Source organism: Trachypithecus francoisi, unplaced genomic scaffold, assembly GCF_009764315.1.
Source record: "Trachypithecus francoisi isolate TF-2019V2 unplaced genomic scaffold, Tfra_2.0 Lachesis_group15, whole genome shotgun sequence".
NCBI classification, from domain to species: Eukaryota; Metazoa; Chordata; class Mammalia; order Primates; family Cercopithecidae; genus Trachypithecus; species Trachypithecus francoisi.
In genome coordinates, this window is record NW_022681460.1 from 49,332,321 (window position 1) to 49,359,917 (window position 27,597).

Here is a 27,597-nt window from a genome sequence, read left to right on the forward strand (position 1 = left end):
AGGTGTGTGGTGTCAGACTGCCCTTAGTGGGGGATGTCTCCCAGTTAGGCTACTCAGGGTTCAGGGACCCACTCACTTGAGCAGGCAGTTGTCCGTTCTCAGATCTCAACCTCGGTGTTGGGAGATCCACTGCTCTCTTCAAAGCTCTCAGACAGAGTCGTTCGCGTCTGCACAGGCCTCTGCTGCTTCCCCTTTTGTTGTTTAGCTGTGCCCTGTCCCCAGAGGTGGAGTCTACAGAGACAGGCAGGTTTCCTTGAGCTGCTGTGAGCTCCACCCAGTTTGAGCTTCCCAGCGGCTTTGTTTACCTACTTAAGCCTCAGCAATGGCGGGCGCCCCTCCCCTAGCCTCGCTGCTGCCTTGCGGTTAGATCGCAGACTGCTGTGCTAGCAGTGAGGGAGGCTTCGTGGCCGTGGGACCCTCCCGGCCAGGTGAGGGTATAATCTCCTGGTGTGCCCGTTTGCTTAAAGCGCAGTATTGGGGTGGGAATTACCCGATTTTCCAGGTGTTGTGTGTCTCAGTTCCCCTGGCTAGGAAAAGGGATTCCCTTCCCCCTTGCGCTTCCCAGGTGAGGCAATGCCTCGTCCTGCTTCAGCTCTCGCTGGTCGGGCTGCAGCAGCTGACCAGCACCGATTGTCCGGCACTCCCCAGTGAGATGACCCCAGTACCTCAGTTGAAAATGCAGAAATCACCGGTCTTCTGTGTCGCTCGCGCCGGGAGTTGGAGACTGGAGCTGTTCCTATTCGGCCATCTTGCTCCGTCCTCCACAGACGATTTTTAAATAATAGCTACAGATGGTCTCCAACTTACGATGGTTTCACTTATCATTTTTTGACTTTACAATGGTTATGTCTGGTTATTAAATGCATTTTTGGCTTACAATATTTTTTACTTATGACAGGTTTATCAGGATATAACCTCATGGTAAGTTGAGGAACATCTGTATTGGTATTTGCTTGACTTTAACAGATGAAAAAGAAAAAGAAAAAGAAAAAGTAAAACTGATGGAACTGCTGAAACTTCAGATTGACTTTTCTTTAAAACCAGAGATGTTCGGCCGGGCGTGGTGGCTCATGCCTGTAATTCCAGCACTTGGCAAGGCTGAGGCATGCAGATCATGAGGTCAAGAGATTGAGACCATCTTGGCCAACATGGTGAAAACCCATCTCTACCCATCTCTGGTTGTGGTGGTGCACACCTGTAGTCCCAGCTACCTGGGAGGCTGAGGGAGGAGAATTGCTTGAACCTGGGAGGCGGAGGTTGCAGTGAGCCGAGATCACTCCACTGCATTCTAGCCTGGCGACAGAGGGAGACTCCATCTCAAAAAACAAAAAACAAAAACACAAATGAACCAAAAACCAGAGATGTTAGTTATCAAAAGAGCTCTTTGGAGGTAATATTATGAAAAGTAAACAGAACTGCATTTTCCTCTACTGTTTGTAGTGGCCTCAGTTTAATACATAATTAATAGTATATATAAAATCATAATGCTATAGTCTTTATGGAATGTTCTTATGTGTGTGCCTGTGTGTGTTCTTATTTAAGTACAAGTTTAAACCTCAGACAGTATTTATTGATTTCTTATTTTCTGTCCACTCAGAAAGTCATTGTGGACATGGATTGTTTTAAATTCATGTTTAATTGATCTTGATTTTTCTGGCATAACCCTGGTATCAGAGATACAAGTGGTCTAAGACTACTCTGTGGGCCTGTTTTGTCAACTTATCTGTCCTATGATGGAGGGAATGTTTTCACTAGATAGCCCACTGAGCTGCTGACAATTCAAAGTTCCCTTTGGAGGTCTTGGGGACCAGAGGCTGGTCTCATTGGCCAGTTACATATGGCAGAGGGAAGGAGGGGCCCTCCTTGGAGGCAATAGGACACCCCCTAGGTTGGAGGCAATGCTTAAAGCCATGCTATGGGACCAAGATCCAAGAACCTGGTTAGGGTTTAAAACCTGCCAAATCTGAAAGTTCCAAAGGCAGACACCAAATTTAGGGTATGAGATCCAGAGTTTGGGACCAGGAAAATCAAAGCTTGTGTGAGTTGTGAACTGTAAAACAGAAAAGGATACAAAGAAAGGCAAGAGAGACTTGGAGAAGGTCCTGAGTGATTGCTGCTCACAGTACTTAAAGCATTCACAATCTGCCATGACGTGCTATTTAGGGACCAGCAAGAAAGCAAGGCACAGGTTGTTCTGCAGTAGTAAAATCTTGAGGTGGATCACTAGTAAGCATGCTAACTGTCATGTAATGTAAGGAAATTTCTGTTTTTATAGACAAAGCATTCCATAGCCTGCCAGTAGGAAAGCTTTGAACCCTCACTGAGCGGTCACCTAGGTCTACAGGATATCTTTCACATTCCTTTCCAAGAGTGATGGCAGCAGATAGGGAGGTAAGGGCTTCTCATGATCCACAGCACCACAGTGCCAGCCCCCTGTCAAGCCTACATCAGGAAGAGGTGTGCAGGAGAAAGCTGAGTGTTAGGATTTCACCTGGGCAGAAGAATCTGGGGTGCCAGTTGCAGATTCCTGAAAGAGTGACTGGGACGCAACTTGTTGTGGTCCTTTTTCCTGTTTCTGGAGTCAGAAAAAGGGACCAGCTTACTGATCCATCTTCTTTGAAATGAAGTGGAGATTAATTCCTAATTGTTCCACTTCTCATACCTACACATCACAAGTATAGGTTCACTCCTCATCATTTCTCTGTATTGTATTGTATTGTATGTATTGTATTGTATTGTATGGTTTGTACTGTATTGTAGACAAGGTCTTGCTCTGTCACCCACGCTGGAGTGCAGTGCTGACCATTTCTTTATCGTTTCAAGGCAGCTCTGATCCCACAGACAGTCCTTCATCCCTTCTTCACTAACAGTCCCTCAGTACTGGATTCAAACTCTCTTAAGCCCCAGCCATTTGATGTTTCAAAGTTTACTACACTGCCCTCTGCTGGTCTCAACTCGGATTTACCTAAAAAGGGGGACTCCCATTGCCAAGTACTAAAGTTCAAGATAAATGGCTTCATCAATCCCTATGGCAGCTGATTCCGTTTCCTCATCTGGTGAAGTTTCCTGTTCATATAGAACTTAGAGATGCTTAGGCTTTTGGGCAGTTTCTGCGAATAAAGCACGAGGCTCTTGGAAAGAGAGACTTCTCTACTTAAGGTTGCTCCCTGGCTCCTGGCTTAATCCCTTCAGTGACATTTAATTCTAAGGTCAATGTCTGATGTTTACTCTTCTTTCTAAGCCATGGATCCTTTTTTGATCCTTGAGTATGCTGGCCAATATGTCACCCAGATCCTTAAAAACAGTTAGGAAACCTTTCCCTGAGGTACCCTAGAAGTCTGCAGTGACACCAGTTGCTTCCAGTCTATTGATGAATACTGTTCCTATGAAATCACAGATGCATACCACCTACAGCTGCCAAGATCACTCATTCTGTGTTTAACTCAGGACTGTCTGCTTCCAGTCTGCTTTAGAAATAACATACAAATATTTTTAAAAACATTATCTGCTCATAAGGCAATCTCTCATCACAGTACAGTACAAACACAAGGTGTGTTGTTGAGGATTTATCTGGCACCACAAAATTAGCCATAAAACTTCAGTCTTTTTTTTTTTTTTTTTTTTTTTTTTTGAGACGGAGTCTCGCTCTGTCGCCCAGGGTGGATTGCGGTGGCTGGATCTCGGCTCACTGCGAGCTCCGCCTCCCGGGTTTAGGCCATTCTCCTGCCTCAGCCTCCCGAGTAGCTGGGACTACAGGCGCCGGCCACCTCTCCCGGCTACTTTTTTTTGTATTTTTTAGTAGAGACGGGGTTTCACCGTGTTAGCCAGGATGGTCTCGATCTCCTGACCTCGTGATCCCCCCGCCTCGGCTTCCCAAAGTGCTGGGATTACAGGCTTGAGCCACCGCGCCCAGCCTCAAAGTCTTAAGAATAGGATTATCTTAAAAACTCAACATCACTGATAATTAGAGAAATGCAAATCCAAACCGCAGTGAGATACCATTTCCCACCAGTCAGAATGGTGATCACTAAAAAGTCAAGAAACAACAGATGCTAGTGAGGCTGCAGAGAAATAGGAATGCTTTTACCTGTTGGTGGGAGTGTAAATTAGTTCAACCATCATGGAAGATGGTGGGGCAATTCCGGAAAGATCTAGAACCAGAAATACCATTTGACCCAGTAATCCCATTACTGGGTATATACCCCAAGGAATATAAATCATTCTATTATAAAAATACATGCATGTGTATGTTCATTGCAGCACTATTCACAATAACAAAGACACGGAGTCAACCCAAATGTCCATCCATGATAGACTGGATAAAGAAAATGTGGTACGCATACACAATGGAATAGTGTGCAGCCGTAAAAAGGAACAAGATCATGTCCTTTGCAGGGACATTGATGGAGCTGGAAGCCATTATCCTTAGCAAACTAATGCAGGAACAGAAAGACCAAACACCACATGTTCTCACTTATAAATAGGAGCTGAACAATGTGAACACATAGACACATGGAGGGAAACAACACACACTGGGGCCTGCCCTGGTGGGTGGAGGGCATGGAGGGAGGGAGAACATCAGGAAGAATAGCCAATGCATGCTGGGCTTAATACCTACACCATGGGTTGATAGGTCTAGCAAATCATAACGGCACATGTTTACCTATGTAACAAACCTGCACATCCTGCACATGTACCCCAGAACCTAAAATAAAATAAAATAAAAAATGTAAAAAAAAAAAAAAGATTTTTCTTTGCTCTCTATTCCTTCTTTACCTTTCTTAACTTACCTCTTCAGAATCGATTCTCTTAGAACATTTGATTTTGTGTGTGTGTGGTTATATACCTATATACCTTTCCATCATTGCCATTAGCTTCTTTCCAACAAGCTTTCACAAGTCTAAGAATTCTTGATCAGATTTTTTTTTGTTTTGCTGGCCTACAGGATTTGACATCCACTAAAATCTCCTATCCTTCAGATTAACACTTTAGCCCCAATTCTAAACTTGACTGGATATTACTCTGTTTGCTTAAAATATTTCTGATGTATTTGTATCCGTTTTAAGGCACATCCATTTCTTACATGTATTTAATTGTTTTATTTAAATTGATCTTTCTGAATTTTTCTAATTATCAATTATAGGAAAAATTACACTTCTTATGCATATGGAAGTACATGTAAGAAAATGGATAAGAGTCATTTTGAGGATAAAATGCAAATAGTGCATCAGGCATCAAACTTTCACTTTGAGTTTTCCCTTTAATAACAAAATATGGCCAGGCATGGTCACTCAGGCCTATAATCCTAGCATTTGGGGAGGCTAAGATGGGAGGATCACTTGAGCCCAGGAGTACAAGACCAACCTGAGCAACATAGGGAGACCGTGTCTCTATAAAAAAATTTAAAAAATTAGCCTAGCATGGTGGTATGTGCCTGTGGTCCCAGCTACTCAGGAGGCTGAGGTGGGAGAATCACTTGAGCCTGGGAGGTTGAGGCGCAGGTGACAGAGCAAGACCCTGTCTCAAGAACCAACTGACCAAACAAACAAAAATATAAGTCTTTATCCGAAAAGGGAGTCACTTAACAGATATATACATGTAACACCTGTACACAGGATACTGAATTAAACGTGGAATTATAAAAAGATGAACATATGTTGACTTGTGCTCAAACATGATCTCAGATTACTATATTAGGATTTTGATGGCCACTTCAGGAGCAAGTCTTTCATTTAACAAATATTTATTGAGTGCTTACCACATTCCAGGTACCATGCTAGAAGCTAGAGGTTTATGGAGCCTAGATTTGGGAGTCAACTCTAATCTAGTGTGGTTGAATCTATTGGACAGGATGCTGTGGGAGCACAGATGTCACCTAACTTAGTCTTGGAGGGATAGAGAAGGTGACCCAAGGTAGTAATGTCTAAATTGAATTTGAAAAATGAATAAGAAGTAATGAGGTACAGATCAGAAATAGGGATGGGGGAGTGGCTAGGTGCAGAGTTTAAGGGAGTACCCTATGGAAATGCTGAGGGCTGTGTAAAAGGGATGCATGTGAAGGAGTGTGAGAGTTTGGTATGGTTGGAACCTGTATAAGTCTGTTCTTACGGTGCTAATAAAAACATACCCAAAACGGGGTAATTTATATAGGGAAGAGGTTTAATTGACTCACACTTCAATATGGCTGGGGAAGCCTCAGGAAACTTGGCAGAAGGGGAATCATGGCAGAAGCGGAAGCAAACATGTTCCTCTTCATGTGGCGGCAGGAAGAAACCATCAGATTTTGTGAGAACTCACACACTATCATGAGAACAGCAGCATGGGGATATCCACCCCCATGATTAATTACCTCCCTCTGGGTCCCTCCCACCACACATAGGGATTATGGGAACTACAATTCAAGATGAGATTTGGGTAGGGACACAGTCAAACCATACCAGAGCCTACAGAGCAATGTAGGAGTCAGGAGAGATGAAGCTGGAGAGGAAAACTGGTCAAATCATGCAAGTCTCTTATATTCATTGATGATAGGGAACTAAGAGAGTTATACACTGGCTTTATAGTAAATGGCTTCTACAGTGTAAGTCAGATAATGTCACAGGTGTGATACAAATTATAAGCAGGGTAGGCTTTGCTGCTGCAACAAAGATCTACAAATTCAATGACTTAGAGAACAGAAAGTTTATTTCTTTCTCACTTTATAGGACTGAGTGGTTTCAAGTCAGCAGCTAGAAATGGGAAGAGGAGAAGGTGGGCTCTGCTTTTTGCAGAGACCCCAGCTGACTGCATCTGTGCTATCTTTAACCCATGGTTTCTAGCATCACCACCCCAGGAAACTAGAAGGAGAAAACGGATTGTGAGTAAGTGGTTTTTATGGGCCAGGTCTGAAAGTAGCACGTACTGTTTCTGTCACATTCCATTAGTTAGAACCCGGTCACCTGGTTACAACATATTGCAAAGTACCCTGGAAAATGGAGCCCAGTTTTGTGCTCAGGAAGAAGAGGAAATGGATTTTGGCGAATAGTGTCTGACACAGTGCTGGAGGGAAGTGCTGGTGGGCTATGAATCAGAACCATTGCTCACTCCTTCTAGGAGCCCTTTCTCTAGGTGCCTCTGCTTATCTCGTAGTCCTGGTCTTCTTTCAATTTCCATTTCCCTTATGCAAATACATACAGGGCCTCTTGGATTATTTATCTCAACCCTAGTTACTTGTCGTTCCTCAACCAAGATTCGTGTTTGATCAGTCTCCTCTGACTCTCAGCACAACAGGCTGTTTGCTTGCCCAGCTCAGCCTGTTTTAAGGAGAGAGTCCAACCTTGCTGGCCAGTTAGGGAAGCCAGAAATTCTGGTTGGTAGGTGGCACTCAGTGTCAGCAAGACGCTCATTCCAAAGCAACGTGCACGTAATGAATGCAAGGATTCAGTCACACTCAGGAGAACACAACAACACTGGCTCCCTTGACCTACTTCTTCAAGACTAAACTTTCAAAAGAGTAACCACACCCAGGCTGACCAGGGAACTGTTAAAAACAGGGATGTCAGCATGCTCTGATATGACTGCCAACAAAAATATTTCCTTTGTGTTGATGCTTTCTTCATACTGCACTCAGGAAGGGCAAAGAAGTTTGACCTGTCTGGGTTGGAGAGCCCGGTGAACCACTCTCCCCAGGGTTTCTCTCTGGGAGTTACAGAAAGAGGCCTGCATCTTGTTTCTTTCTAATGGGAGTTGAGGCTACTACTTTCATAACCACTGATTAGTCCTACTTGCTGTTAGGAAATCTCAGGGCTCCCCATCAAAGGCCTCATTGTTTGCATATTTTTTTCTTTCACTTGTGTCACTCTGGAAGGTATGCTTTCACTCAGCAATGTCTTCGGGGTCATTTTTACAATGCTGCTAAAGTGAGGATGAAAGTGGTAAGATCAAGAGTTGGAGATACCAATCCTCACCAAGAGTTTAAAGCCGACGTTCAGTGGAAGTGAGGAGGGATGGGGAATCTATTGATGAATTTGTATTTGTTTGTGTGTGTCCCTTGGGTTTGTTTCCTTTTTGTCCAAATTCAGACATTTAAAACTCATATGTCTACGCTCATGATTTATAGAGATCTTCACTGTCATAAGCAAAACAGGAAGAAAAGGAAAATAAATAAATAAATACATAAACAGGAATTCTGAGTGTTAGGGCTTTTTACTTCTGTCTTCATGTAATATATAAGCCTCATAGAAATACAGGTAAGGACTTGATTTCCTCTAAAGTCATTCTAAGCATTATAGTATATGAGAAATTTGCATTTTGATATTGTTTAAAAACATTGCATAGTTATTATTGACCATCTGATTCTTAGCCATATTTCAAATTAAGCTAGCCATATGAAATAATAGTTCTTTCATCTGTTATTCTTACTCTTTTTTTAGGCTTTCACTAAAACATTTATTCTAAGAAGCCCTCTTTCATTCACCTCGATTTGACTGGGATTATTTCTTTACATTTTACATTTGTATCCCGGACATGGCATGGCCCTTGGACCAGTCAGGATAGTCCAGGTAATGTTGAGGTAATGATCCCAGAATCTCAGTGACTTAGATCAGCAAAAGTGTGTTTCTCCTTCGTGCTCCAGGTCCAATGTGGCTCAGCACACGTGTAGTCACTCAGGGACCAGATCCAGATCAACAGAGGCTCCGTCCTAACATGTTCCGTAAGCATCCTGTTAGAGTGGAGAGAACGTGGTGAAATACATACTGACTTGTAAAGCTTCTATCTGGAAGTGGTGTGTCACTTCTGCTCGTTTTTTTGGCCAAAGGAAGACATATGTTCACAATCAACTGCATATCAATAAGTAGCAAAGGATTGGTTAAATTAACAAACACTCCCTTCCATATGAGTAAGTCTCACAGTTTTAAAGCATTCTCTCAGACATTTCAGGGAGGTTGGAAGGGTAGGTTAATAATTTCCTCATTCTATATATAGGGAAACTAAGGCCTAGAGAAATTTTTTTTTTTTTTTAAGGTCAAACAAGTTTCCTTTAGATTAGCTAATCATGATTACCAGTTTCATTTTTTTAAAAAAAAATCTACAAATTTTCAGCATTATATTTTGTAATGTGCAAATTGATAAGCACCAATTCTGTGGCACAGACCTGGTGTTCAGAGTAATAGGAACAAAACAGCATTTGTCCACCTATGTCGCCATCAGCAATTGAGAGAAGTCTTAGCCCATTTCAGAGTCTTCCCTCTGAACTAATTCCAGGAGTCACAAGGATGTTTACTATGTGATAATTAATGTGGTCAGCCAGGTGCCATGTGTGCTCTGTCCCTGCCCTGACTCTCCAAGGTGACAGTCCCCACTAAGCCACCCTTGATGCTGGTGTAGAAGGAACTTATGCCCTTCCCAGAGTGATGATGGTGCCTGTGAAATCGACTGAGGCCTCAGAGGAGCTGTCTTCTTTCACTTAGGAAGCCAGCACCCAAGAAGTGTGAAGCACTCTTTTAGTTTTTATTGACTCTTGTTCCAGCTCTTTCTCTTTCAGGCTCAAACATGAGCCCTCAGCCACTCTGACACACATTAACCTCTGTGCAGCCTCTTCTGTGTCCTCTTGGGTTAGACCTGTGGGCCTGAACTCTCTTCTCTCATAGAGATGAGTTATTTCCCAGATGGCTGTTCAATTGCTCATGCAAACAGCCAACTGGTGGACCCACCTTCCCCTTCGGCCAGACATATCCACGCTTGATTGAATGTCATATTAGAGAGCCATAGAATTTTTCCTTCAAAATATGGTAAAAAATATTACTAGTTAATATAATGGATTGAAACACATCAGTATTTCACGGCGTTGTGTAAAGAGCACTACGAATTTCAGGTGCTCTGCCACCTATGAAAGCTCAATAAGAGGCATGGGAAAATAAACACTGCACTCCAAGGCCCAAACCCCCAAACCTATGTTCTAGTCTTAGATCTGTCTCCCTTTGAGTGACCTTGAGAGAGTCACTTGGCCCTTCTAGGCCCTTTTATCATGCATAAAATGAAGGAAGTAGTGTGTTTCTAAGGACTTTTTCAAGCATGCAAGTTTGCGAGATTTATCATTTGCAATTACTGTCAACAGGTGGCAGCAAAAACTCAATTTTTAGTGACTTAAGAAAAGCATGCTAGCTGCCTTTGATTAATCCTCAAAATTTCAGAAAACATTTAATTAATTATATTCATTTTAAATATGATGAAAAAGCCATAATCTCCATATTTAAAGATGCTTCATGATAGAAAGACTGTATGTACAATGTATGTTATCAAGTGAATTGAAAAGTAAGGCTTTTAAAATGGTTATGTTTCATAAACCATTGAGCTGAATGGTTTTCTTCCAGTCATTCTGAATGTGGGTAAAGGTCCTAGGATAGTAAAACCACTATATTAAGTGATATTTCAGAATGGGTCTTTTATATCTATTTTTAAGTTAAATGTGGAAGGATAAACTAACAACTTCAAGAATTCCTTTTTAAGTGTTGTATAAGGTTTTTTTTTTTTTTTCTTTTTTTTTTTTTCTCTATTTCTCTTTTTTTTTTTTTTTTTTCTCAGCTCCTCGGGAGACTGAGGCATGAGAATTGCTTGAACCCGGGAGGCAGAGGTTGTAGTGAGCCGAGATGACGCCACTGCACTCTAGCCTGGGTACAGAGCAACACTTTGTCAAAAAAAAAAAAAAAAGAGAGAGAGAGAGAGGAGAGAGAGAGGAGAGGGAGAGGGGGAGAGAGGGGGAGAGAGAGAGAGGAGAGAGAGGAGAGGGCGAGGGAGAGGGAGAGAGAGAGAGAGAGAGAGAGAGGAGAGAGAGGAGAGAGAGAGAGAGGAGAGGGAGAGGAGAGGGAGGAGAGAGAGAGAGGAGAGAGAGAGAGAGAGAGAGGAGAGGAGAGAGAGAGGAGAGAGAGAGGAGAGAGAGGAGGAGAGGAGAGGAGAGGAGAGAGAGAGAGAGGAGAGAGAGAGAGAGAGAGGAGAGGGGAGAGAGAGGAGAGAGAGAGAGGAGAGAGAGAGGAGAGGGAGGGGAGAGGGAGAGAGAGAGAGGAGAGAGAGAGAGAGAGAGGAGAGGAGAGAGAGAGGAGAGAGAGAAGAGAGAGAGAGAGAGAGAGAGAGGGGGAGAGGGAGAGAGAGAGAGGGGAGAGAGGGGGAGAGGGGGAGAGAGAGGAGAGAGAGGAGAGGAGAGGAGAGAGAGAGAGAGAGAGAGGAGAGAGAGAGAGGAGAGAGAGAGAGAGAGTGTGAGAGAGAGAGAGAGAGAGAGAGAAAGAGAAATCACAACATGGCGGGGAGCGGTTTTTTTTTTTAATTAAAAAAAAATTTTTTTTAAGGCAGGGTCTTGCTCTGTTGCCCAGGCTGGTGTGCAGTGGTGCAATCATAGCTCACTGCAGCCTTGACCTCCCGGGCTCAAGCAATCCTCCTACATCAGCCTCCCAAGTAGCTGGGACCACAGGTGCATGCTACCATGCCCTGCGAGTTTATTTTTATTTTTTGCAGAGATGGAGTCTCACATGTTGCCCAGGCCAGTCTTGAGATCCTGAGCTCAAGCGATCCACCCACCTAGGTCTCCCAGAGTGCTGGGATTGCAGGCATGAGCCACCACGTGCAGCAGTTTTCTTATACAAAGGGTGTTGGGAAAAAGCTAACATACATAGCAACATTATCATTACATTTTACATTTTACCATTGCTCATATCTCATTAAAGTGAATTCCAAAGAACTTTTGAAAAATGTAAAACTTTATTTGTTAGCATTTTTCTAATTTTAACAGTTTGAAATGAATGGGCTGTTTTGGAACTTTGAAGTTTCTGCTAGCCAAAGGTTTTGTTGCAATGAGCTAGAGCACAAATTTAAAAATACATATGGATATGCTGTTAAATTGTCAATGCAAACTTGATTCCATTTCATTTAATATTGTGAACAAAACAATGACATATGAAACTGAGAAAAGTGCTATGGAAAAGACTCTTGAAGATAGGAGATATATTGCAGACATAGTCTCTTACAGGAATTTATAATTTTGATAAAGTGAATACCTAGATACTATGTTACTCTATTAAAACTGGAGAGGGTATATAAGCTATCATCTTGAACTATTCCTAAATTACAGACTTGTACATTCAACTGTCTCCTTGACATCTCTACTTAGCCTTAGTATGGACAAAAGAGAACTTCATGTGAACAAATAACTTTAATTTACCAAGATATCAGATCCCTGGATCTGGAGATTTAATTACATTATTTATTAGCAGTGTTTATAAAATTCTTTGTATTATAAAAATCACATAAGTCTCAATCGACCACCATCATCAATCATCAACATTATAGTAGATAAAGAAAGAGTGGAAAAAATAAGAGATACAATCTTGTTGATCGATTTGTATGATTCATATGAAAATCTGAAAAATGCTCCTAAGCTTTTATAGAAGTAAGTACATTCTTCTTAGGTGAGTCACAAATTCCTATTTTACAGCTGAAGAGATTTAATGGTGAAATGACTGGCACAAAGCCCCACACTCTCCAGACTTCACATTTGGTATTTTGTGCCTAAACTAGCTCTTACCCTGATCCTTAATGGCTGTTCCTCCTACTTCTTGCAGAGCGGTTATAACCCATTGGTCTGTAGCTGCACTGCCCAATGAGGTACCCACTAGCCACTATGGCTATCCACTGGAAATTAAATACAAATAAAATTTAGTTCTTCAGTTGCTCCAGCTACATTTCAAGTGCTTAGTAGCCATTTCTGCTAGTGGCTACCAGATTGGACAACAAAGATAAAGTACATTTCCAACATTACAGAAAGCTCTGCTGGATAACACTGGTCTAGAGTGTGGAACACTGTGGCTATCCACCTGTCCAAGTGCCATCTTTTCTGTATATAATGCCCAACTTTTACAACTTCAAAAATACAAAATATACATTGGTAGGAAATTGCATACTTGCTTTCAAATTGCTCCTCTCAGCCAGTGATTTCTCTTTGGGTAGTAAAGTTGAGGATGATAATTCTTGTTTAAATGGCTAGAGTATATCACAAGAAATAAAATATTATGATACCGTTGAAAGAAAATGTCTCTTGAAATTCTTTCCTAAGCTAACTTTCATTGCCTGATATAGAATAATTTTTTTCTTCTACCTAGAGGGAGCTCATTAATGTTTTTTTGGACCAAATAAACTGTAAATATCTAGCTACTACTGGACAGTGTGCCATCAAATAGAAAAGGTAGGCAGTAGCATAATAAGCTACTCTTTGACCCTCTCCTTCCCAGACAGTCTTGACTGCCTATATTCAAGCTCACAGGACACACAATCATAGTGGGTTCTGTGTGATAACTGTTCCTTGATCCATGAGTGACTCCTGTTAATGTGACTATTTCTTCCACTTCAGAATGGTTGTGGTGAGTCAGCCAACTCAAAATAGCTTTGTATTCTCCTTCAGGGCTGGAAGTTGTGGAAAAATGTTAAATTGAAGTGTATCTTTCCTCAGTGAAAATGCCACATTACAGTCAGCCCTCTGTATCCATGGGTTTCTCATCCATGGATTCAACCACCTCTGGGTTGAAAATATTTGGAAAAGAACCCAATAAAAATAACAATACAACAATAAAAAATAATGCAAACAAAAACCAAAACAGTATAACCACTATTTATGTAGCATTTACATTGTATTACGTATTATTATTTATTTATTTATTTATTATACTTTAAGTTCTAGGGTACATGTGCATAACGTTTATATCATGTATAACTCCCCAATGCAATCCCTCCCTCCTCCCCTCCCCATGATAGGCCCCAGTGTGTGATGTTCCCCTTCCCGAGTCCAAGTGATCTCATTGTTCAGTTCCCACCTATGAGTGAGAACATGCGGTGTTTGGTTTTCTCTTCTTGTGATAGTTTGCTAAGAATGATGGTTTCCAGCTGCATCCATGTCCCTACAAAGGACGCAAACTCATCCTTTTTGATGGCTGCATAGTATTCCATGGTGTATATGTGCCACATTTTCTTAATCAGTCTGTCACAGATGGACATTTGGGTTGATTCCAAGTCTTTGCTATTGTGAATAGTGCCACAATAAACATACGTGTGCATGTGTCTTTGTAGTAGAGTAATTTATAATCCTTTGGGTATATACCCAGTAGTGGGATGGCTGGGTCATATGGTACATCTAGTTCTAGATCCTTGAGGAATTGCCATACTGATTTCCATAATGGTTGAACTAGTTTACAATCCCACCAACAGTGTAAAAGTGTTCCTATTTCTCCACATCCTCTCCAACACCTGTTGTTTCCTGACTTCTTAAGGATTGCCATTCTAACTGGTGTGAGATGGTATCTCATTGTGGTTTTGATTTGCATTTCTCTGATGGCGAGTGATGATGAGCATTTTTTCATGTGTCTGTTGGCTGTATGGATGTCTTCTTTTGAGAAATGTGTTCATATCCTTTCCCTACTTTTTGATGGGGTTGTTTGTTTTTTTCTTGTAATTTGTTTGAGTTCTTGTAGATTCTGGATATTAGCCCTTTGTCAGATGAGTAGGTTGCAAAAATTTTCTCCATTCTGTAGGTTGCCTGTTCACTCTGATGGTAGTTTCTTTTGCTGTGCAAAAGCTCTTTAGTTTAATGAGATCCCATGTGTCAATTTTGCTTTTGCTGCCGTTGCTTTTGGTGTTTTAGACATGAAGTCCTTGCCCATGCCTATGTCCTGAATGGTACTACCTAGATTTTCTTCTAGGGTTTTTATGGTATTAGGTCTAACATTTAAGTCTCTAATCCATCTTGAATTAATTTTCGTATAAGGGGTAAGGAAAGGATCCAGTTTCAGCTTTCTACTTATGGCTAGCCAATTTTCCCAGCACCATTTATTAAATAGGAATCCTTTCCCCATTCTTTTGTTTCTCTCAGGTTTGTCAAAGATCAGATGGCTGTAGATGTGTGGTATTATTTCTGAGGACTCTGTTCTGTTCCATTGTCTATCTCTCTGTTTTGGTACCAGTACCATGCTGTTTTGGTTACTGTAGCCTTGTAGTATAGTTTGAAGTCAGGTAGCGTGATGCCTCCAGCTTTGTCCTTTTGACTTAGGATTGTCTTGGCAATGTGGGCTCTTTTTTGGTTCCATATGAACTTTAAAGCAGTTTTTTCCAATTCTGTGAAGAAAGTCATTGGTAGCTTGATGGGGATGGCATTGAATCTATAAATAACCTGGGCAGTATGGCCATTTTCACGATATTGATTCTTCCTATCCATGAGCATGGTATGTTCTTCCATTTGTTTGTGTCCTCTTTGATTTCACTGAGCAGTGGTTTGTAGTTCTCTTGAAGAGGTCCTTTACATCCCTTGTAAGTGGATTCCTAGGTATTTATTCTCTTTGAAGCAATTGTGAATGGAAGTTCATTCCTGATTTGGCTCTCTGTTGTCTGTTACTGGTGTATAAGAATGCTTGTGATTTTTGCACATTAATTTTGTATCCTGAGACGTTGCTGAAGTTGCTTATCAGCTTAAGGAGATTTTGGGCTGAGACGATGGGGTTTTCTAAATATACAATCATGTCATCTGCAAACAGGGACAATTGACTTCTTCTTTTCCTAACTGGATACCCTTGATTTCTTTCTCTTGCCTGATTGCCCTAGCCAGAACTTCCAACACTATGTTGAATAGGAGTGGTGAGAGAGGGCATCCCTGTCTTGTGCCAGTTTTCAAAGGGAATTTTTCCAGTTTTTGCCCATTCAGTATGATATTAGCTGTGGGTTTGTCATAAATAGCTCTTATTATTTTGAGGTACGTTCCATCAATACCGAATTTATTGAGCGTTTTTAGCATAAAGGGCTGTTGAATTTTGTCAAAGGCCTTTTCTGCATCTATTGAGATAATCATGTGGTTCTTGTCTTTGGTTCTGTTTATATGCTGGATTATGTTTATGATTTGCGAATGTTGAACCAGCCTTGCATCCCAGGGATGAAGCCCACTTGATCATGGTGGATAAGCTTTTTGATGTGCTGCTGAATCGGTTTGCCAGTATTTTATTGAGAATTTTTGCATCGATGTTCATCAGGGATATTGGTCTAAAATTCTCTTTTTTGTTGTGTCTCTGCAGGCTTTGGTATCAGGGATGTTGGCCTCATAAAATGAGTTAGGGAGGATTCCCTCTTTTTCTATTGATTGGAATAGTTTCAGAAGGAATGGTACCAGCTCCTCCTTGTACCTCTGGTAGAATTCAGCTGTGAATCCATCTGGTCCTGGACTTTTTTTGGTGGGTAGGCTATTAATTGTTGCCTCAATTTCAGAGCCTGCTATTGGTCTATTCAGGGATTCAACTTCTTCCTGGTTTAGTCTTGGGAGAGTGTAAGTGTCCAGGAAATTATCCATTCTTCTAGATTTTCTAGTTGATTTGCGTAGAGGCATTTATAGTATTCTCTGATGGTTGTTTGTATTTCTGTGGGGTCGGTGGTGATATCCCTTATCATTTTTATTGCGTCTATTTGATTCCTCTCTCTTTTCTTCTTTATTAGTCTTGCTAGCGGTCTGTCATTTTGTTGATCTTTTCAAAAAACCAACTCCTGGATTCATGATTTTTTGGAGGGTTTTTGTGTCTCTATCTCCTTCAGTTCTGCTCTGATCTTAGTTATTTCTTGCCTTCTGCTAGCTTTTGAATGTGTTTGCTCTTGCCTCTCTAGTTCTTTTAATTGTGATGTTAAGTGTCAATTTTAGATCTTTCCTGCTTTCTCTTGTGGGCATTTAGTGCTATAAATTTCCCTCTACACACTGCTTTAAATGTGTCCCAGAGATTCTGGTATGTTGTATCTTTGTTCTCATTGGTTTCAAAGAACATCTTTATTTCTGCTTCATTTCGTTATGTACCCAGTAGTCATTCAGGAGCAGGTTGTTCAGTTTCCATGTAGTTGAGCGGTTTGGATTGAGTTTCTTAGTCCTGAGTTCTAGTTTGATTGCACTGTGGTCTGAGAGCAGTTTGTTATAATTTCTGTTCTTGTACATTTGCTGAGGAGTGCTTTACTTCCAATTATGTGGTCAATTTTGGAATAAGTGCGATGTGGTGCTGAGAAGAATGTATATTCTGTTGATTTGGGGTGGAGAGTTCTATAGATGTCTATTAGGTCCGCTTGGTGCAGAGATGAGTTCAATTCCGGATATCCTTGTTAACTTTCTGTCTCGTTGATCTGTCTAATGTTGACAGTGGAGTGTTGAAGTCTCCCATTATTATTGTATGGGAATCTAAGTCTCTTTGTAGGTCTCTAAGGACTTGCTTTATGAATCTGGGTGCTCCTGTATTGGGTGCATATATATTAGGAGAGTTAGCTCTTCCTGTTGAATTGATCCCTTTCCATTATGTAATGGCCTTCTTTGTCTCTTTTGATCTTTGATGGTTTAAAGTCTGTTTTATCAGAGACTAGGATTGCAACCCCTGCTTTTTTTTGTTCTCCATTTGCTTGGTAGATCTTCCTCCATCCCTTTATTTTGAGCCTATGTATGTCTCTGCATGTGAGATGGGTCTCCTGAATACAGCAGACTGATGGGTCTTGACTCTTTATCCAGTTTGCCAGTCTGTGTCTTTTCATTGGAGCATTTAGTCCATTTACATTAAGGTTAATATTGTTATGTGTGAACTTGATCCTGTCATTATGATATTAACTGGTTATTTTGCTCGTTAGTTGATGCAGTTTCTTCCTAGCCTCGATGGTCTTTCCATTTTGGCATGTTTTTGCAATGGCTGGTACCGGTTGTTCCTTTCCATGTTTAGGGCTTCCTTCAGGGTCTCTTGTAAGGCAGGCCTGGTGGTGACAAAATCTCTAAGCATTTGCTTATCTGTAAAGGATTTTTTCTCCTTCACTGATGAAACTTAATTTGGCTGGATATGAAATTCTGGGTTGAAAATTCTTTTCTTTAAGAACGTTGAATATTGGCCCCCACTCTCTTCTGGCTTGTAGAGTTTCTGCCGAGAGATCTGCTGTTAGTCTGATGGGCTCCCTTTGTGGGTAAACCGCCCTTCTCTCTGGCTGCCCTTAAGATTTTTTCCTTCATTTCAACTTTGGTGAATCTGGCAATTATGTGTCTTGGAGTTGCTCTTCTCGAGGAGTATTTGTGGGGTTCTGTGTATTTCCTGAATTTGAATGTTGGCCTGCCCTACTAGGTTGGGGAAGTTCTCCTGGATGATATCCTGAAGAGTGTTTCCAACTTGGTTCCATTTTCCCCCTCACTTTCAGGCACCCCAATCAGACGTAGATTTGGTCTTTTGACATAATCCCATACTTCTTGCAGGCTTTGTTCATTTCTTTCTTCTTTTTTCTTTTGGTTTCTCTTCTCGCTTCATTTCATTCATTTGATCCTCAATCGCTGATACTCTTTCTTCCAGTGATCGAGTCGGTACTGAAGCTTGTGCATTTGTCACGTATTCTCGTGTCATGGTTTTCATCTCTGTCATTTCGTTTATGATCTTCTCTGCATTAATTAGTCTAGCTGTCAATTCTTCCACTCTTTTTTCAAGATTTTTAGTTTCTTTGCGCTGGGTACGTATTCCTCCTTTAGCTCTGAGAGGTTTGATGGACTGAAGCCTTCTTCTCTCATCTTGTCAAAGTCATTCTCTGACCAGCTTTGATCCGTTGCTGGCGATGGGCTGCGCTCCTTTGCAGGTGGAGATGTGCTCTTATTTTTTGAATTTCCAGCTTTCTGCCCTGCTTCTTCCCCATCTTTGTGGTTTTATCTGTCTCTGGTCTTTGATGATGGTGACATACTGATGGGGTTTTGGTATAGGTGTCCTTCCTGTTTGATAGTTTTCCGTCTGACAGTCAGAAGGACTGTCTGTTGGTCTGTTGGAGATTGCTTGAGGTCCACTCCAGACCCTGTTTGCCTGGGTATCAGCAGCAGAGGTTGCCGAAGATAGAATATTGCTGAACAGCGAGTGTACCTGTCTGATTCTTCCTTTGGAAGTTTCCTCTCAGGGGTGACTCCACCCTGTGATGTGTGGGGTGTCAGACTGCCCCTAGTGGGCGATGTCTCCCAGCTAGGCTACTTAGGGGTCAGGGACCCACCTGAGCAGGCAGTCTGTCCGTTCTCAGATCTCAACCTCCGCATTAGGAGATCCACGGCTCTCCCCAAAGCTGTCAGACAGAGTCGTTGGCGTCTGCACCGGCCCCCGCTGCTTTCCCTATTGGACTGCCGCTGTGCGCTGTCCGCAGAGGTAGAGTCTACAGAGACAGGCAGGCTTCCTTGAGCTGCTGTGAGCTCCACCCAGTTCGAGCTTCCCAGCGGCTTTGTTTACCTACTTAAGCCTCAGCAATGGCGGGCGCCCCTCCCCCAGCCTCGCTGCTGCCTTGCGGATAGATCCCGCAGACTGCTGAGTTAGCAGTGAGGGAGGCTCCGTGGGCGTGGGACCCTCCCGGCCAGGTGTGGGATATATTCTCCTGGTGTGCCTGTTTCCTTAAAGCGCAGTATTGGGGTGGGAGTTACCCGATTTTTCAGGTGTTGGTGTGTCTCAGTTCCCCTGGCTAGGAAAACGGATTTCCTTCCCCTTGCGCTTCCAGGTGAGGCGATGCCTCGCCCTGCTTCAGCTCACGCTGGTCAGGCTGCAGCAGCTGACCAGCACCGATTGTCCGGCACTCCCTAGAGAGATGACCCCAGTACTCAGTTGAAAATGCAGAAATCACCGGTCTTCTGTGTCGCTCGCGCTGGGAGTTGGAGACTGGAGCTGTTCCTATTCGGCCATCTTGCTCCGCCCCCCCAATGTATATATGATCAAAGGTCCCACAATAGGGTGTCTGCAAGCTGAGGAGCAGGAAGCTAGTATGAGTCCCAAAACTGAAGAACTTGAAGTCCGACGTGCGAGGGCAGGAAGCATCCAGCACAGGAGAAAGATGTAGGCTGGGAAGGTAGGCCCATCTGCTGTATTACGTATTATAAGTAATCTAGAGATGATTTAAAGTATACAGGAAGATGTATGTAGGTATAAGCAAATATGATACCGATACCATTTTCTATGAGAGACTTGAGCACCTGTGGATTTGAGTACCCAAGGATGTCCTGGAACCAATCCCCTGAAGATACCAAAGGATACCAAAGGACAACTGTATTTTGTATTGGCATATATTCTAGAATAAGATTTAAGGACACTATTATCCCCTTTTATGGGCTAAAATAATTTAGAGAGAATCTCTCAGTAAGGATGAATACGTCTTTGCTGAATGGTAGGATAGTTCTAACATTTCAGATGTAGTTATTAGTGAACATATTCTATCTTTGAATGCAGTACTTAACAATGGTTGAATTTGTTTGAAATGTTGGATTCAATAACAATGATTCCAACAATTTAAATGAATAAAACTCTGGGTACAACTTAGTATCCAGAGTACCAGATTGAGAGTCAAGAAACATGACTTGTCTCTGGATGGATTTGCTCAGCTCTTGAGTTGAGGTGTTATAAAGCCTAGTAACCTTGCCTATGAGGTGGATTTGATTAAGGCATTTTAGTTACATCATGAGAGATTCTCAGTTACTCTAAGAAGTGATGGGTAAGTGAAAAAGCATGTTATTTTCCTGAAGCTAGTACTGTGCTGACATCCCTGTGTGGTCACTGAGGCAGGGCACGTATGGCTGAAAGGTATGGTAAGAGTGTTCTCTCTCTGGGATGTTCCTGGATGTAAGTCAAAAACTTGCTCACACTCTGAGCCAGTGGCAGTCTGGATGTACCTGCTCTGATACTCCAGGCTATAGAGCAGCTTTAAAGCAAAGAATTGAGAAATAAATGATTTTTAAAGTATTCTATTCAGCTATGCTGATTATCTAGAATTAATTTAAATTAAGTCATTGGAAACATTAGGCAATTTTACCAAATTTCTGGCAGACTGTGTTTGGAGTGATAGATATCTTAGAAATAGATTCCTGTGTTCAGTTGGTATTTTGTGGTAGGGGGTCTTCATACTTTGGGGATGTGGAGTTAGGGGGATTGGATTTGCCTTTTTGCTCTGCCTATCAGCTTCTTACTCATTCATAAAATAAAGATGAGTCTATTTCAAAGATCTGTTCCACTCTTCAGATACAGCTTTTTATGGTTTTATCAAAATTTATTGTAAGAGTATATCATAAAAGAGTATTTTTAGAGTAATCCACAAAGACTGGTGCATATTTGTCAAATAATCAGAACTTGCATGCTTGAAAAAAATCTTAAAACTTTTTTGTTTTAATTCTTTTTTTTTTTTTTGATATGGAGTCTCACTCTGTCACCCAGGCTGGAGTGCAGTGGCCGGATCTCAGCTCACTGCAAGCTCCGCCTCCTGGGTTTAGGCCATTCTCCTGCCTCAGCCTCCCAAGTAGCTGGGACTACAGGCGCCCGCCACCTCGCCCGGCTAGTTTTTTTTTTTTTTTTTGGTATTTTTTAGTAAAGATGGGGTTTCACTGTGTTAGCCAGGATGGTCTCGATCTCCTGACCTCATGATCCACCCACCTCAGCCTCCCAAAATGCTGGAATTACAGGCTTGAGCCAGCGCGCCCAGCTAATTCTTAATTTTTAATTTAGAGATGGGCTCTCAATATATTGCCCAGGCTGGCCTCAGACTCCTTGGCTCAAGAGATCCTCCCACTTCAGCTTCCTAAATAGCTGGGACTACAGATGTGTATCATTGCCTCTGACTAAAGAAATCTTTAATTCCTACCACAAAGATTAAATTGCTCAGGTCTTATTTCTACTTCATTTACTTTAAAAAAAAAAAAACTGTTTTATTTTAAAATGGTTTTGGACTCAACAGAAAAGTTGCAAGGAGAGTAAGAGAATTCCTATATACTTTGTAGCCATTTTCTCCTATTATTAACGTCTTATATTTACTATGGTATATTTGTTATAACAATGAGGCAATAATAATACATTGACATTAACTGAAGTCCATTTATTTTATGGATTTATTCAGATTTCCTTTAGTTTTTACCTAAGGTCTTGTTCAGTTCTAGGGCGGGTCCCATCCATGATACTAGATTACATTCAGTTGTCACGTCTCTTTAGGGTCCTCTTGGTTGTGACAGGTTTCCAGACTTTTCTTGTTTTCGATAACTTTCACAGTTTTCTGGCGTGCTGGTCAGGTATATTGTAGAATGTTCTTCCATTGGGATTTGCCCATTTTTCTTATGATTAGGCTGCAGTAATGGGTTTGGGGGAGAAAGACCACAGAGGTGACATGGCCCACTCATCACATCATCTCAAGGGTACATGCCATCGGCCAGACTTACCACTGTTGCTGTTAACCTTGAGCACCTGGCTAGGATAGTGTTTGTCAGGTGTCTCTGATGTAAAGTTACTTTTATCCCCCCTCTCCTTTCAGTAGTCTTTGGAAGAAAATCACTTTACACAACCCACTCTTAAGACATGGGAAGATTTACCTCATTTTTAAGTAATCATCCATTGAATGTTAGAGTCAAATCTCATTCATGTTAGGCACAGCTTTGAGATTATCAGGTAAGTTTGGTGGCAAACAGTTCTGTAAGTTCTTACTAACCTGCAATAAACTTTCTGGGGGAAAAAAGGAAAGGGCTATGTCTTGTCCTGCTTCTTTAATTTTTTTTCTCCCTTCTTTTGCAGGGAGTTATAAGGTATACTTACACTGAAGAAGTATGAAACCACATGATTCCCTCCCCATCCCCCACAGTCTAGAAAAAACAATCTATTGCTTTAAAATAGGAAGGAAATATGTTTCTTTTAAATTGCTTTAGCAAAGGATTGGGGGAGAGCTGGATCAATAGCATTTTTCCAAGTTCTAGTTTTGCGAATCCTAACATTTACATCAAACAGTTTTTGTGCTTCAGCATCTTTGAAACTTTTTTTGGTCCCCACCTTTAATAAGGAACAACAAATTCCTAAAGTGTGAATGTTCATGCCAAAACAAAATATTCCCAGCCTTTCATTCTATTTTTTTAAAATTACAGAAGTAATATATGTTTTTTTTTAAAGTAAAAAAAAATTAAAACAATCCAGAAGTACATAAAGTGTAAAAGTAGAAGTCTTCCCTGGCTCTGTATGTGGTAGAATTGACTCTATTATTAAATGTTGATTTTTTTTGGCTTTCTATCAAAGACGACAGTGTTATTTTATTAAACATGCTCCACTATAACATAGTATGTAGCAATTAAATGGGGGAAACGACATGTTTGAAATTTGGCTTGGACTGTTAATTTGTTACTTATTTAATCAAATATCTAGCAGATGATGTGCTAGATGTTGGAGATGTGTAGGGTTATAAATGATGCAAAAGCAAATTATCTGTCCTTAGGGGAACCCATGATACAGATATAGAGGGACAGACTTCCATAAACGACAAAGAAGTTAACAAATGTCTTCCACCCAAGCACATTTGTCACATGTAGAACTTTAAAACTAATTTTTGCTTTGCTAATATGATTATGCCCTACTCGGAGTATTTTTTTGTTGTTGTTTTAGTTCGTTAAATTTGGAAGAAAAAGCTCTGAGCTAATTTTCAGAATGAGTGTGAACTGGTTCATTTAACTATGTAACGGAATTTCACTATTTTTCTGAGACTGCACATGGTAATTCTGTTTTTTTAAGATGATGAAAAAAGATTTTATCCTCTGATCATGCCAAGAAGGGAGGACTCAGAATCTATCCTCCTAATCTTTTCAAGTATATCAAGTACACCTTTGATGATGAAAGAATTTTTATGGACTAAGTTTGGTGTCTAAACAAATCTCCTACTATTTCCCTACCTGTAATGATATAAGAAAATATACGTCTGCCAACAATCACTCATTCACTAAACAGGAACTAAATTTTAATGTAAATTATTTATGATTAAATCAGCTTTGAAGTATTATATCAGGAAATTGTAAAAGACCAAAAAAAACACATCATTTATTTTCATTTATTTACAGACCCTTTTGATACACATGAAATGTCTCATAATAGTAGTCTTCTGTATACATAGAATATTACATTATTTTTTCATTATATGTTTCATAAATATTTTTCCATGTGCATCCATCACACTTACTATTTTCATGGTTGCCTAATATTCCACAGCATTGATATTTTGTTATTCAATTATCCTCTACTGTTAGAAATTTAGATTTTTCCAGTTTTAGATAGTATAATGCTTCTCTAGGCATCTCTCTTTATTTGGAGATTTCCAGTAACATCATTTTCTCCTCTTGAATTATTTCCTGAAGATATATTTCCAAAAATAGGATTATCATGTTGCCTTGCGTTTGATATGCATTGTCAAGTTGTTCAAAAGAAATGCTGCCAATTGACAAAACCTAGAAGGATAATGGATGAATCTCTTTTTCTGAAGCCCCTCTGATGTAATTCCCTTTGTGCTAAGCAACAAAACTCAGATTTATTTCTGATTTTATTGGTAAATCTTGAAGTCATTTGGAAATCTCCCTTTACTAACATAAGGCATGTGACATCAATCCATAGATCATGTCCCTAACACCAGGACTGTGTTCACAGATAGCAGAAACACACTGTAGGCTGCCTAAGAACTCTACTTAGGCTAGCCTCATTATCTTCCTTCCTCCCTCCTCCCTCTCACCCTTCTTCTTCTTTTTTTTTTCTTTTTTGAGACGGAGTTTTGCTCTTTTTGCCCAGGTTGCAGTACAATGGCACAATCTCAGCTTACTGCAACCTACACCTCCTAGGTTCAAGCGATTCTCCTGCCTCAGCCTCCTGAGTAGCTGGGATTACACAGGCACAGGCCACCATGCTGGAATAATTTTTGTATTTTTAGTAGAGATGGGGTTTCACCATGTTGGCCAGGCTGGTCTCGAACTCCTGACCTCAGGTGATCTGCCTGCCTCGGTCTCTCAAAGTGCTGGGATTACAGGTGTGAGCCACTGCACCTGGCTCCCTTTCTTTCTTTCTAAATTAGATTCTGAATGGCTGAAACTGGAACAGGGCCAACACTGGTGACAATAGAATGGTGAGTACCAATGTCCTACTAACTCAAAGGGCCTTTGATTCCCTGAGAGTAGCCTGTAATTTTTTGGTTTTCTGCAGGGAAGAGGAGAGAACGGTGCCATCCTGCATCCCTGGAAAGTTTGCCTAGCGGAAGAGTGAATGATATTCTGCTGAGGGAGATTTCTTCTATGACCGCCCTCTCCCTCAGTGAACACTTGTGTGATCACTGCTATTGATCATAAAGAGAATCGAACTAATACAAAGGAAAGAACAGCCCCAGAATATATTGTGAGCAAAACAATTTGCTGAATAAAGTATAAACAATATCAACTCAGATTGCCCAGGACATTTCATTGTTATTAGAATACAAAAAGACTCCCTTTTCAGAGGTAGCTTTCTAAAGACAGGTCTAAAATAATCTGCTGGGGCCCGCAGTCTGAACTTTGACAATTACACAAAATAAAGGACAAAGAAGGGGTTATCAATAATAATAATTTATCAATGGGAGTGTGTTTTCTGCCTTTCAGTGTGTCTTGAACCTTTCAAATGGCATTATTGTCTCCTTAGATGGAGCTGACCAGGCAACCTTCCCGGGAATCTTTGTTGCCTTCCTTGAAAAACATTGAAAACAAACAAGCCCCTTTCTCTTCCCAGAGACAGTATAAGCGATATTAATGGTTATCTACCTGTGATAAGCACAACAGTCTCATTTTACCTGACTTGAAAGGGTCATCTGTACTGTCAAGCCCAATTAACTTGTCTTACTCTCACACAAGAAAGGAAGGTTACTGAAAGGCCACATCTTGCTTTATATCTTGGCTGCTCTGGTACAATGACCTGATCAAAGGCCATCAAACCGTCAGTCCAATAAAGCCAGATCCCGCTTTTTCAGGACACAGACATAGTGCCACACATGGGAACTTTCAGGTTCTTACTGAAAGGCTCAGAAGCCAAGATGGGATTTTATATGAATAGGTTCTCCCAGGGGTTAAAAGAGGCACTAGGCTACTTCCCAATTTTATAATGAGGCTATAAAAAATTGTGATATATTTTAAACATTTGCTGTTAATAAATTAATGCTTTAAATACATAAGCAATACAATGTAATTGCGCTTTTCATAAAATAATTACATGACTTACAAAAAGTATTTAATTTAAAGTGCACTATAGGCAGGATGCCTGTAATGGGACAGAAGCTTATAATTGAATGATAAATACCTTCTGTCAATCATGCGTATGTATCTTTGAGACTCCCTTTGGGGAAAATCACCAAAAGCTCACATTTGAAGTCCTGGGTGAATGGGAAGCCTGAGTAAATTTCCAGTCAATGACTGAACTGGCAGCCCTGAGATAAATTCTATTTGCATGTTTCAAGCAGGTCACAAAACTCATTACTCGTCTGTTCCACAGATCCTATGTCAGTGCTACAAATCTATCGGATACTCAAATGTCTGTTGGTACACTTGGTTCTGTTCCATAGCATTCAAATGCTAGAAAAAACAAACAAACAAACAAAAAAACCTTATTTATCTTCCTGTTTCTAGGAAAGCTTGGCGCAACGTCATCGCCCTAGGTGCCTATCTACGAGTGCTAGAGTGATTTCTTGCTTCCTTTAATGGTTCATTTTGAGGTTTATAAATTCAATTTTTTGAAACAAAATTAAATGAGACTGGGATTATTTGATTTGGAAAAAAAGGAATTTGATAGGGTTCCCAGATGTTCCATATGGATGGGATTCTTCTGTTTTTAAAATAGCATCAACAATACACACACACTCACACATACTCACTCACTTGCTGACATGCACTCACATATGTGGTATTTGTGCCCAGATTAGACACTACAGTGCATTACTGTTAACACAAATTTTGTCAAAATATGTACCAAATTCTGGCAAACCTAGCAAAGATGAACAGTGATAAACATCAAGTATCTACACATCCTCTGGATAAAGTTTAAAACCAGATATGTCTACATTTCTACTATGAATATAAAGGAATGAATAGATTTAAACTAGGTTAGACCAGGAATTGATTTTAGACAGGAGAACTGTTAAACTTCAGAATGTATTGCCAAGAAAATTTGTGGAGCTGAATCCTCTGATGGGATGAAAATCTTAAAATCTTAAAATCAAAACAAGACAACTTCCTCTGATGCTAGTGATTTTTTTTTTCTTGTTTTTGAATCAGAGCTTCAGTCTGTTGCCCAGGCTGGAGTGCAGTGGCACAATCTTGGCTCACTGCAACCTCCACCTCCTGGGTTCAAGCAATTCTCCTGCTTCAGTCTCCAGAGTAGCTGGGACCACAGGTGCCCACCAGCATGCCCAGCTAATTTTTGTATTTTTTATAGAAATGGAGTTTCACCATGTTGTCCAGGCTGGTCTCAAACTCCTGAACTCAAGTGATCCACCCACCTTGGCCTCCCACAGTGCTGAAATTACAGGCATGAGCCACTGCACCTGTACTGATATAAGTGATTTGATTCTTTCTCTGATACAGAAGAGGAATAAATGAGGAAAAATCATTAAGTTCTGTTAGAATTTTTAAAGTATATTTATATTCTACAATTTTATAATTAAATTTAACTTTCCTGAAATATCTCTAATTTTTTTTTTTTTTGTGGGGAGAGGGGAGGGGGCTACTCCTTTCTGAAGATTCCCAACTCAACTGTATAGGCTGAGTCATGAGTTGAATTTAAAAAATACATT